Source organism: Nomia melanderi, chromosome 8 (genome assembly GCF_051020985.1).
Source record: "Nomia melanderi isolate GNS246 chromosome 8, iyNomMela1, whole genome shotgun sequence".
Classification (NCBI taxonomy): domain Eukaryota; kingdom Metazoa; phylum Arthropoda; class Insecta; order Hymenoptera; family Halictidae; genus Nomia; species Nomia melanderi.
Genome location: NC_135006.1, coordinates 8,800,635 through 8,813,383, shown reverse-complemented (window position 1 = coordinate 8,813,383; position 12,749 = coordinate 8,800,635). Strand labels below are relative to the sequence as shown.

The window sequence follows — 12,749 nt, the reverse complement described above, 5'->3', positions numbered from 1 at the left end:
TAATAAGGGGAATAATGTTTCACTTGAACTCAAAAGAACCGAATGACATTTATATTATATTAGTGAAACCGTATTAGAAATCTTTGCTACGAATCTGACACGATGTTGTAAGACAAAGGGTTCAACTATCCCCAAGCCACAATCTTTCAGTCTCATAAATCACAGTACCGAGAGACGTTTAAGCAGCTTCCAGCAAATTTCCACCCTTCACAAAATACCCTACCTTCTCTCTTAGCACTTGCAAAGTTTCAAAATCACGAATATTCGCATCTGAGTCTGACAGTGGGCCATACGTATCCGACGAAAAATCGGCGAGATAAATAATAACAATAACGTCCCCGGAACCACGGTTGGAAGCTTGCTCGCTTTCGGCGAACTTTTCCGTAGGAATTGCCAGTAACTTCCGCGCGCGTCGACACGGCCGCGATACACATCCATCGAAACGCCCGGGGACCATATAGAAATGCAGATGTCGGAAATTACGCAGCGGGGGAGTAGTAACTGGAACGGTCCAAGTCCGAAGAAAAAATTCACGGATCGGTTATAGACAAGTCGGAAGGAGGGTCTGTCAGTCGCAGCTATAACCCGCTGGCTAAGTGACTCGGCTGAGGGTGGGTGTGGGGTGGCTTGATGGTGCGCGGGAAAGCTAGTCTACCCCGGTTTTCTTTCTTCTTCGTCCCGCGGAGGACAAACCAGTGTGGTATCCTAGCAGAAAAGGCACGGTACTCTTCGTATTTGTCACTCGATGCTAAGGGGTTGTCGGCTTGTCGCCACATAACTCTTCGGATGCCACATGCCGTAACTTGGACCCTGACTTTGTCCCGTCTTGCTCTTCTCCTTTCTTGCTCCCTTCATTCTCTTCCTCTCATCCTCCTCTGTATTCCCTGCGCCATAAGTGTTTTTATCTTCCTCGATTTTCTTCTCCTTCCCGTCTTTTTCTTGCCGCGCGCGGCCCTTCGGTCGTGACACGAGGTTCCAGGACACCGTTGAAATTTACATTCGACCCAGAATACCTCGTGCTGTCGGGACGAGGCGCGATTTGTTTCGTTCCACCGGCCTGTACACGAGCTGCTTTTAACCCGTCCGTACCACTGTTGATCCACGTTATGGAGAATTTATGCGACGCTTAAGCCTTCACCGGGACCCAGTGGGCGAGGGGCGGACAAGTTGGCAGCGACTCGTGTTCGAGGACATACGAAATATTGCGGTCATTGATAGCTCACGGTTCGACTCGTTTCCTTGTTCGACTCGTGTTCAGTACTCCTGTTCCGAACGCAGTCGAGTCTTTCGTGCCCTGTTTCCTGCGTTTCGCGGTAAAGTGGCGGCGCATGCTGTACTTATAAGGAAACTTCGGTGACTCGGGAATTCCGATTGTTTTGAAGCTTTGTAAGTTTGTAGGAACAAAACGTTGGTAAGTTTATAGGAACAAAACACAAAACACAATGCATCATCAAGTGTACGATTAAAAATGGAAGGTTTAGTTACCATCGCATCATCAATTATCTGGATAGATATTTTTGTTTGATTTTATATTGAAAATGTTACTCTACTTTCAGTGTGTTCATAAATTTTAACAATAAGTAATTTCCATTGAACGTGCAAGTATTCAAACATCACACATTTGCAAAAAACATTCATTATCCTTTTACTATAACTACATATACCATTATTATTACTTCAATATTTCCAAAACCTAACAGTCAGTGAAATACTTACATGAATATTTTCATTAGCGTAGTTTAAAGCTAAAAAACCGCCGAAAATATAAATAGCATTCAAACGTTGCTTTCAAACCTTACTACATCCACAATTCTATGTAATGATGTTTTTAATTTTACAAAATTTTAAAGATGCCTTTAAGGTTATATACTGTCTAAAGAACTTAAACAGCGTAAAAATATCGATTTTTTTAAATCTCAAGAGTGAAATCACCTCTTAAACAATTCGTGAATCAATATTCTTCGCTAATCATGGTAGAGGTAATCAATCTCTCATGCCGATCCAGGTTTTCGAGCCGGGACTCATGAGAACGTGCGGGTTCTGTGGATCACTACTGAAGCGATTAAAAAGCCTAACTGCTGTAATCAGAGAGATTAAGACTGGTTTTAAGGGGATTATAGTTGAATACCGGTGCGTCCTAGCAGATTGGATCTCGATGTTTAGGGTGAATGGGTTCATTCGGCGGCTGGAAACCGTGACGCAGATGATCGACGTAGCACGAAAACGGTTTCTTGCGCGAGCCAAGACTCACTGAAAATCGTTGGATACCAGCCCAAGGGATATGACAGATATACCAAGATGCGAGAGATAGAAAATCTCGAGGGCAAGGATTTCGAGAAATCGAAAATGACAAATTCGATCTGCGCGGTTATTCCGTATTCGCCTACTCGGGAAAGGTGGGTGAATTTACCCTCGGAAATTTGGTTCGAGCTTCTTTCATTTCACGGTGGTCGAATATATTCGCCGCGGAATAGCCGAGGAATTGATTTTACTGTTCCAATCAACGCTTGTCGGACTGATTTCGATTAAAATCATATGATTTCATCGTGAAGTTAAACTGTTTCTACCAATTCCCGGTATCTGCCAGCTTTTCCTCTGTGCTTGCTGCATTTGACATTGAACGGAGCGTGAAGAACCGAGGATACGAAATTTCTGTGACTGTATTTCCCCGATATTTATTTCGATTCTCGAAAAACTTTCTCGCAATAAAAATTTCATTCGTTTTAAGTTGATCAAACGGTTCTCGTGTGGTTTGCTTTTATCGGGAAACTTGTGGGACAGTGATACTTTTGAAATAGACCGGCGACGGTGGAGAGAAGTTACGGGGATTCCGTTCGAACAAAAAATACATTTTTCGTGACTCTTTATTCGCAAAAAGACGTTCACCGAGAGAAAATTGATAGCGCTCTTTGTAAATCTCTACAAGCTTGTAAGCTTTTCTGTTTACAACAGAAGATAGATATGGACAGATAAATCAAGAGGAACTAAAAGCACAGACTTCAGTTCTTTGCTTTACTACCATAAATCATTTACACTTTGCTTTCTTGAAGGATAGGAAATTCGGTGGATACATGTACCAAACTGCCTGCTCTTACACTCCAACAAATCAAACTTAAAATTTCTAATATCTTCTGCGATTTGTGACGACAAATCGAAAAACATCGAGCTATGTTCAAAATTTTGGAAATGTAGGTAGATTTTCGGCTAAATTCGAATGTTGAATAACTTTTATAATATGTAAAGCCCCTGCTTTGCAAAAATTAATTAATAAAGGCATGGAATAAAGTATAACATATTTTCAAAGTAAATATGAGTTTATACTAAAGGTTTAAATCTTATTAGAACATTATTAATATTATCTGTACTAAATGTCTAATTATGGAAAATGATTAATAACGAAGCAATTTTTGTGAATGTAATTATGAAAGAAATCGTCAAACGGGGTTGACAGAAATGGTAGCTATTCGTATGTTAGTGAATTTCGTTCAAAATGTTTGGTGAAATCTAAAAGATAAAACTTTGGTCCACATTTAACAAAAGACATTGATTGTATTACATGAAAACGAGATTAGCTTTTAAAATTCTGTAATGCAGTAAGTACTTTTGAATATACGATATTATGAAGTTCAAGATTACTCGGTAGTGAAAAGGTAACGGTTAATAAAGATTCTATATCTATCGTAACCGACGTTAAATAAAGGAAATTGCGAACCGTACCTACCTTATTGAAAGTCTCGATTGCAATTATGGAGTTAACTAGTAACCACTAAACCTTCAAAGCTCGTAGAAAGCGGGTTAATCTACTCGGAAGCAGTATACAAGTGACACAAGGACATAATTGTATTTGACAGAGTTAGTAACCCTAAGTCTAGACAGATTTGGCTGTTATATGGGAGAGAGGTCACCTAAATCAATGTTGTCCCCTCACATGTTGTAGACTCCCTTCATGTCCTCTGACTCAGCAATCGGTGACAGATGACAATGACAGCAGTAAAAGATAAGGAATTCAAATTTTTGCACCTATACTAAATAATATCATTATTGTTACGGTGATAACCTTATTACTTGTCTATAGACGTCAACACATTATGCAGTTTTATAATCAGAGTATTCTACCTATATCTTCATCATAAACGTGTTACTTGTTTTTGATGATCAACCTAATTTGGTTAGAAAGAGAAAATATTGAATTAATATTGTAATATATAGAACCAAATCGTTTTTTGGAATTTATTTTTCCCAGGATTTCATTTTCGGAAGAAAAAGATTTTCCTTTCCTCGTTCCAAAAACCTCCGTTTCTAACTCTAAATGTTATTTTTAACACACTTACTGCACTTCTTTTGCAAACTTAATTCTAATTTACTTTAGCCTTAACGGATAACTTAAACTATACATTGGCCGTAGATACCAAGCAATTATCGTCCAAAGAGCAAAGGGGGCGAATCAAGAAAGAAGTCCTCGATTCGAAAATGAGAGAAATCAGAGAAGTCTTTGATTAAAAAAGAACAAGATGGAGGAAACCATGACCAGACCAGCCAGAACCACAGTTCCAAGTTACGATGTCCTCGCCTACGGATCAGCGAATGACCACGTGTTAGTACCTGGCTCCCGTTAACTTCCCAATGTTCTGTCCTCAGAACTTACCCGAGGAACGTGGGACGGATGTACAAAGAAATAGGAACCCAGCAAAGGCGGCCACAGGGACGATGGTGCGACCATTGCCCCACGGTGTGCCCATCATAATCTTCAGAACTGACTGATGTGACACATGGCCCGATTCATCTGCATACATGGCTAAATGAATCGGAATGAATGGAGAAACAAGCGAAATAAGTAAATTAAACTAAAAAATAATTATTCGGCATATTTTTACATGGATCGTACAATTTCGTAGCCGATCACTCCAGCTCCATCCTCGATACGAACTACTCTATTGGAGGAGGTTGTTGCGAGGGATCCACTTATATTTTCGAATTTAACCCCTTGCCCTTCAATTTGTTTTTCAGCCACGACTGATACAATAATTTTGCTATTTTGCTATAATTTATTGAAAAATTGAGAAAAATTATAGGTATGTTCTACGTGAATGCTTGCTCTAAAGTATTTTTAATAGAAGACATTACATTTATAATAGAAGAGTAATAAGTAATTCGAATCCAAAAGAATTCAGTAATATTTATAATTATGCAGAATTCGAAAAAACTTTCAGAAGTTAGAAGCGGCCTACCTACAAGGGCTCTTCTTTCATAAAACAAAGTATAATAAAGTAACGTTTACTATATCTATTAACGTAGGTAATATTATCTACTGTGTCAAACGATCGATATTTATTTATATAACTATTGGTATGCAAAAATACAACAAAAACGATTTAATATAATTTCTTATGTCTTCTATATTTTAGTTATTATGAAATTTTGCAAGTGATGTTTATATAAAAGAACAGAATTTACACGCGCAGATGTAAAACGTAAAGAAAAGAGTTATGTTGTATTCAACTGTTCGAAGTGACATAGTAATTAATTTTTGCCTAGAATTATAGAGAATTCAACAAGTAGTGGAGAATCGAAACAGAAAAAATTTAATGATATAGAAAAAAGTGTTTTATTTCTTGGATGAATATTTTTAGATTTTATTGTGATATATTTCGGAGATCGAAACATCAATCCTCGTATGTACGTGATGCAAAATTAAAGTTCCAGTTAAATTCACAGATATATTTAAAAGGGAACCAAAGTCACATGATTCATAGCGATGGCATGTAATTGACCAGAATTTAACCACTGGTGAATGTTTCCCACGAACTTCTGACACTTGCCAGTTCGAAGATAAATATTTTCACTGAACGCGTCAGTAAGAACGCGCAGAAAAACCACAGAATACACAGCACAAAGGAATTCTCATCATATTGTTAAAAACCGAGGAATTTTTTCTCGAATGCCTCCATTGTTTGCGTGAAAGTAGTGGAGAAATGAATTCATTAAAAATTTTGCTAATAATTTTCATAAATTATTTAGTATTTAATACTAATTAAAAATATATTAATTCTATAAAGAATTGTCATATTATATAAAGTAAAGCTTACGATTGATTTCTTATAAAAATGTTAATTGCATTAGAATAATATTCTCTTACTATTTTTTATTTTTCAGGACAGTTGGATTATGAATTCCAATATATTTTATAGTAATACAGGGACCAAAATTCGCTTATAAACTATTGTGCACATTTTTACTTTTAGGAGTAATATTGTAAAACTTAAAATTTGTGGAACAATTGTTCTGTTTTAATATCATCTGTGGTATCATTGTTTTGATCCTTATATTTAATTAATATTTTTTAATGTATAACTAGAAATTAGTGTTAGAAGCTTTTAACTCATTACATTAATGTACAAAATAATATGTATTATAATTGTAAAAATATATAATAAATAATAGTAATTCTTCATGAAAATATAAGGCGACAATCAAGGACAAAAAATTATTGTAGCATTCTTTTGCAAGATATTATCAATTAAAATATACGTCGGACGATAATAAGTTCCCACTCTACGTTATAATTATGCTTCATTTCATTTTAAAAGGATTATACATTATCAAAAAAGAAATTTATTATTATGAGATAAATATATTAAATTGAGAGCTTCTGTAATTATTTTATCGATTTTCTCGATATTCCATTACTTTAGCGAACACACGAGAATTAATTAGAATTTTTTTTAGATTAATGAAGTAGAGGTAAGAGTGAACGGGTACGAGATTTTTTCCCCTCCTAAATGTGATCCATTAGCAAAAAAGTAGGGAGGTTCTTCTGATGCAGAACAGCTAATTGAGAAACTCTGAAGATGGGTGATACGACGGGAACAACGTCAGTGATATCCGCCTAGTTTATTAACATCCACCCTTCAGTGTCCTGCGTCCACGAGTATATTAACCGGTACCATCCCACAATGAGGTTTACCAGTCTCTCGTGTAGATGCACGTGTGCGGGCTTGAACGTGCACGCTCACACTAGTGGTTTGACAAGCAGCGGATAGCTCAACGAACCTGAATGATTCAATCTGACCCTTGAGATAACAAGTTCTTTTCCTCGACGACCATCGCATTCCTTTTATAGATGAATTTTTAAAATTACAATAGGTATGGAAATAACCATGATAGGTTTACTATTCTCGATAACTGAACGAGACGTATATGCAGATTAGTTTATAGAATATTTGACGCTTGGATATTTCGTTGGTAACAGTTGACACACTTGACTAAATGGAAATTTTATATGTATTTTTATGTGTTTCCTTCTGACAGAAGGAGAATTAAATGTGATATAAGGGTAAATAGAAATAAGTATGAAGTAAATGAAATTGTAACTTATGTAATGCAGAAGGGACTAGGAATGTGGTAAAATAGAGAGGAAATAGAGAGAAAATATTAGATCGTAGTATTTTCTTTTACCTTTTGTACATTATTTGACTGAAAAGAAGTTAGTGAATGTTCCAGAGTGTAAGAAGTTGGAAAAATAAGAATAATTATTTGAAAAGTGCAATAAACTTTGTTTAAAGAATTACAAATACATCAACTTTAGTTATTGGATTTTTAGGGGTGGATTCAAGTAAATTTTTTACTTAATTAAATATTTCTGCTGGAAATTTGTATTATTATACGAAATATTAAATTTTTAACTTGTTAGAATAGTTCTGAAAGAAGATATGCAAGTTGTTATTGCCACTATTAAACACAAAACGTTTTGACCCAGTAAAACAGATCATCTCGAGATATTGTCATTTCCATTTCATCATAGCTTCAGGAAATATATTATTATACTAATAAAAGTTACCCGGAAAGCTTATCAAAAAACTTATATTTCGTTTCCAGTAAAATTTAAAATCACGTTATAAGATATTAGGTTGTTTTTCTCACACTCCGCTCGTAGTATTTATTCTAGTAGAAATTTTAAAAAGATGCCAATGTACAAATTCCAAAAAAATTATAGAATGTGATGAAAAATGAAATGAATACTAATATCGAATAAATTACTAAATTTACAAAAGTAAATAGCATTTTAGGGGGTTCAGTTTAAATTTATAGATAAATATTTACTTAAACAAATGTAGAAATATAGGTTTAGATTTATTCATCAAAATTAATATACATAATCGTATAAATTTTACAAACCAATATAATGTTATATAGCATTAGAAGGAAAGACAAGGAACCCGTCATTCTAACGGGTGCAGTTATTCTAGCGTTAATAAAAAAAAAGTAACTTTTGTGACAACCTAATATATTTATCTATCAATCGCACTTCCGAATCGAACCACCACCTTAAAGCGTACCGCAAAATAAAATACTTCCTGCGCGCAGAATTTGTCCGCAGTTTCGCCGTCTCCGCGCTTTTATACAGTATACATACTAGGTATACGATTTCACAGTCAGTCGGGAATTTCACCGTGGCGGTGTGGCTACAACGAGAAATCGTCCGGCTATAACGAAATCGGCGAATCGATCGTTCGGGGGCCGTTCGTTTTGTACTCACCCATTTTTGGTGAGCGACGCGCGATGCATCATGGATTTCCATCGAAAGAGATAGCCCGGCCGTCCGTGAACGCGAAAATCAACGATCCGAGGGCAAGAGGCGAAATGAGTTTCCGGAGGCGAACGGCGAAAAACGGCTAATGACGTCAAGCAATCCGGTGGAACGACGTTAGTGGACCGTCGAAAAAAAAACTCCATCACTGGAACCTTCCGTATTTAATAATGGTGTACATCATCCCCCCATCCTCCCCCCCCGTTAGAGGTGATGAATGGTCTTAGGAAAGACGCGCAGTTGCACGAGATTAAGTGGCGGCGATCCAAAAAGTTCCTATTAAAATTTCTCTGATGGGAGCAAAAAAATACACGGATCACGGGGAGGCGTTTGCGGGGACATCACGTGGGAACGGGGTATCATTCGAATATTTCGGAGCGTGAGTGATTTTTTAATCTTTTCGTTACTTTGAGGTTTTTTTAATTCTTTTCTAATTCTGTAATGTCTTTCGAACAATATTTAGTGCTTATTATTACCAAAATATTATTAGAATAAGTAATGTTAAGGAGTACATTATTAAATGAAGAATCTGATTGGGAAAATGGAATTATGACAGAAAATGGTTGTTTTTAAGAAATATTATAGAAAGCACTACGGTCGAATGCATTTATTGTAACTGTGCACTTTGACATTTCCTATGCACGCATAAAAATCTGCGGTTTACTAGTTATTGTCACAAAATAATCACTATTATGGAATGTTCTAAAATGTCGAGTCAAGTTTTACATGATGCGCTTTCTGATTTGTTATTATATACGCTTGCCTCGGCGACAAATGTGTTATTCCAGAGTCGCATGCAACCACAGGAATCGATCACGTGCTGAACATCAAATGAGTGGAAATCAAACGTCATTGAATAGATCGGTCGGCTAATTGAAACTCTCAAATGCTGATGTAAGTTAAATAACAGCATTGATTGGTTCGTCGCGCGGCAACAATGGTTCCTTTGTGAGTGGTGATCGATCATTGCCAACAAGGAATCGTCATAAAACAGGGGTGAGTGTATGTTAATTGTCGAGTGTGCTCGACACGATCAATAACGTAGGACACGTATTACACATAGAATAATTCGCCGATATACATACCGGTGTCCCTGTAATAATCATCGAATCGAAGCATTTTATGCTATCGATTGATATAGTTCCATCGAGATGTTTAAAAGCCTTAATTGGAACATTTCGGTACTCCAATTACATTTGCATTCCTTTGCTTCTAATTAACGGCGGGTCATTTTTGTGGGTGAAACGGTTGTATTAATTTCATTTCTTCCTTTGATTCTCGATTCAATTTGGTGCTAGTGAAATTTATCCTAGATTTTAAAGAGTGCAGAATCATTGCACAACCGAAAGAAACGAAATTCTCTTTACAAAGGTATCTCGTTTTTTTACGTAATGTTTCATTACATTTTATGTAGTTAACTTCTAGAATTTTTCTGAAAATCATAGTAAAATGAAAATTTCATTAGCATTTAGGTTGCTAGATGTTAATGCATGTATAACAAAGTATGTAATGCATAAAATAAGGTAGTGCCCACTTTTCCTTTATTTATTAATTCTTAATCGTATAACTGCTTTATCTCTTATAGACAGTATAAGTACCTCTAAATAAGGATTTATTGTTTCATTGCTAAAATTGTATGCAAAAATTATATGCACACATATTAGGATCATAAATATATTAGGAGCTAAAGTTAACAAAAGTACATAAATTAACTAATTAATTTTGATTATAATATTATTTTCATTTATATGATGCATGTCATACGTGTAGCACAATATTAATCTTTATAAAGGAATTTCTTCATGTTCTTTACGCTATACAAATCCTATGAGTCAGTCTACAGGAAAAAAACGCAATGTGACGCCATCTCGTTGACAAAAATAATGAATCAATTGGTAGGTATCGAATATAAATGTCGTATCGCTCTAAAACCCATTGGCTTGGTAAAAATTTGAATAAACGACGCATATCCGACTGTAATCATTCATGGTTTATACAGAACTTTTTCGATGAAACATTATACATAACTCAGTGACACAAATACTTAAAAAAAGGGAAAAAAGAACAATAGATCATCGTGAATTATATTTCAGTTCAATTTATATCATTGCATCTATTTCGCGACGGAAATATAATTTGCGTTCAAAAAGTGGGGATATCGAAACTAGCAATACATTTTTCATCTTCCACAACTAAATCTGAATTCTTCGATATCAAATTCTTAGTTAAAGCTTGGGAAATCTATATTTATATTTCAATTTAATATTTACACCAGACTGAACGCAGCAATTAGTTACACCCTCAAGAGTAAATGTCTCTAATATTCTCGATCGAATTAACTCCTTGCCTTAGAATGTCGTGTCAGAATCGTGGCAAAGATGTCCAATATTGTTTTACAAATATGAATGTCATTCAGTCCTTCTGGGTTAAATGAAATATTATATTTGTTGTCAACAATTTGTATGGTTTAGAGTACTTCTAGACGTAAGCAGAGCATGGAATTTTCTGTTTATTAGTGATATTTATTATTTATTCTGTTTATTAGTATTCACGACAAACAGTTCTAACAAGTATAACTGCGAAATTAAATCAGGGGGCAACGGATTAATCGCGAGACGCACGGACGTGATTCGATCGTAATAATTATTCTATAAATTATATAAATAATTATAATTATTCAAGATAACAATCTCATACACCGTGATTTTTTCCGCTTGCACGATGAATACTTCGATGCGCATTGCGTCGAGTGCTCTATCTTCTATTGTATCCAATTAAATTAATTTTAGCAGAGCTACGAGCGGAGTGGAAATACCCACGAAATCTTGATGTATTTGCGAAATCACAGTGTGGAACAGCTATACATCTATCAGCATCGAGCTGAGAATTTATTGTAATCCGTCTGGCGTCGAGTATTCTACGAAAATTCTCGAACTTCGAACGGGCTCCGGAGTATTCCGATCCCGGGGAAGTTCGGGAGGCACGAAACTCCGCGGTAAACTCGGCCTTTTCCCTTCGCAGCGTCGAAGTTCTGGCCGGGCCGCGATATTGTTAGAACTTTCTTGCAAGGTATGCCGCAACGAGGCAACCCACCGTCGCCCACTCGAGAACGCGGGACGTTTGCACCTTATATATTAGTACCAACCGCGAATGCTTCTTTAATTGGATGCGGTCGACCATAATTGCAGAACAATGGAACGGAATAGAGGAAAAAAGGAAACACGCGCGTTCCGGTGTTCAGTTCCGCGCGGAACTTTTCGATCACACGGTCCGCGAATAAGGCAATTTCCTATGAACAGGCCACTCGTCTAAACAAACACACCTTCCTATGTTCATTATCTGAGCGCGCTCTGTAATTACGAAGTTGCTTAATTACAATGCAGCTCGCGGTGCAGGGTATCGGGTATCTTTTTTTTCCTTCCTCGAATTGGAAGAATAATATTTGCTTTGTTGTCCTGCGGTCGATGAATCGGCAGGTGTCATGCGAGGCTGTATGAAGTGCAGCTGCGTGGAATTTAGAGAAAAAATGTAGTGTATTGTTAGGAACTAGTTTTGAATGTTATCGAAATGTTTTTTTAAATGTTATTTGGTATTCATATATAATTTTTTAAGGGAGGTTAAAAATCAATTTCATTTTCGTGAATTAAGGTTTCATTGAATTGAATTGAAGAAAATGTACGTATATGTTTTATAAGAGAACCTAGACACTTTTGAACTATATAGAATTGTAAGTAGGCTATTTTCATAAGTGGATTTCTTTGCTGAAATTACGAAAGTGATTAAAAGTGTTGTTGAAAGTACAAATTTTTACGATTAAAATTTTCAGTTAAATTGATTTTCCACTCTAAATATACGACTTACTTGACTGTCCACTCTAAATATTCGGTTAAATTGATTTTGCACTCTTAACTCTGAGGGCTGTTTGTGCATCGTCAGTATGAACGATTGCCAGTAAAAAATGTGTGTCAAATATTATTCATACTTTCAGCTCTGTACGAAATTTCATGCAAATATGTGATTGTCGCTTTACTGTATATCTTTGTTAATCATTTACATAGTAAAAATGATTTAAAATCTGAAATATTTTTAGAATGTTTTTATTTTTAAAATTTATTTCTTACAAATTTAACAAATTTGTCACATTTAAGGAACACTCGATATA

General features: G+C 35.8%; 1 long non-coding RNA gene across 1 annotated transcript; it reads right to left on the bottom strand.

Moving 5' to 3' along the window:
* Positions 1-9,191: 9,191 nt before the first annotated feature.
* On the bottom strand, positions 9,192-11,692 carry LOC116433716 (uncharacterized). Its single transcript, XR_004236340.2, has 3 exons — positions 11,285-11,692; positions 9,673-10,019; positions 9,192-9,531 (listed from the first exon to the last, which is right to left on the bottom strand). It is a non-coding gene; the product is annotated as an uncharacterized LOC116433716 (long non-coding RNA).
* Positions 11,693-12,749: the final 1,057 nt, after the last annotated feature.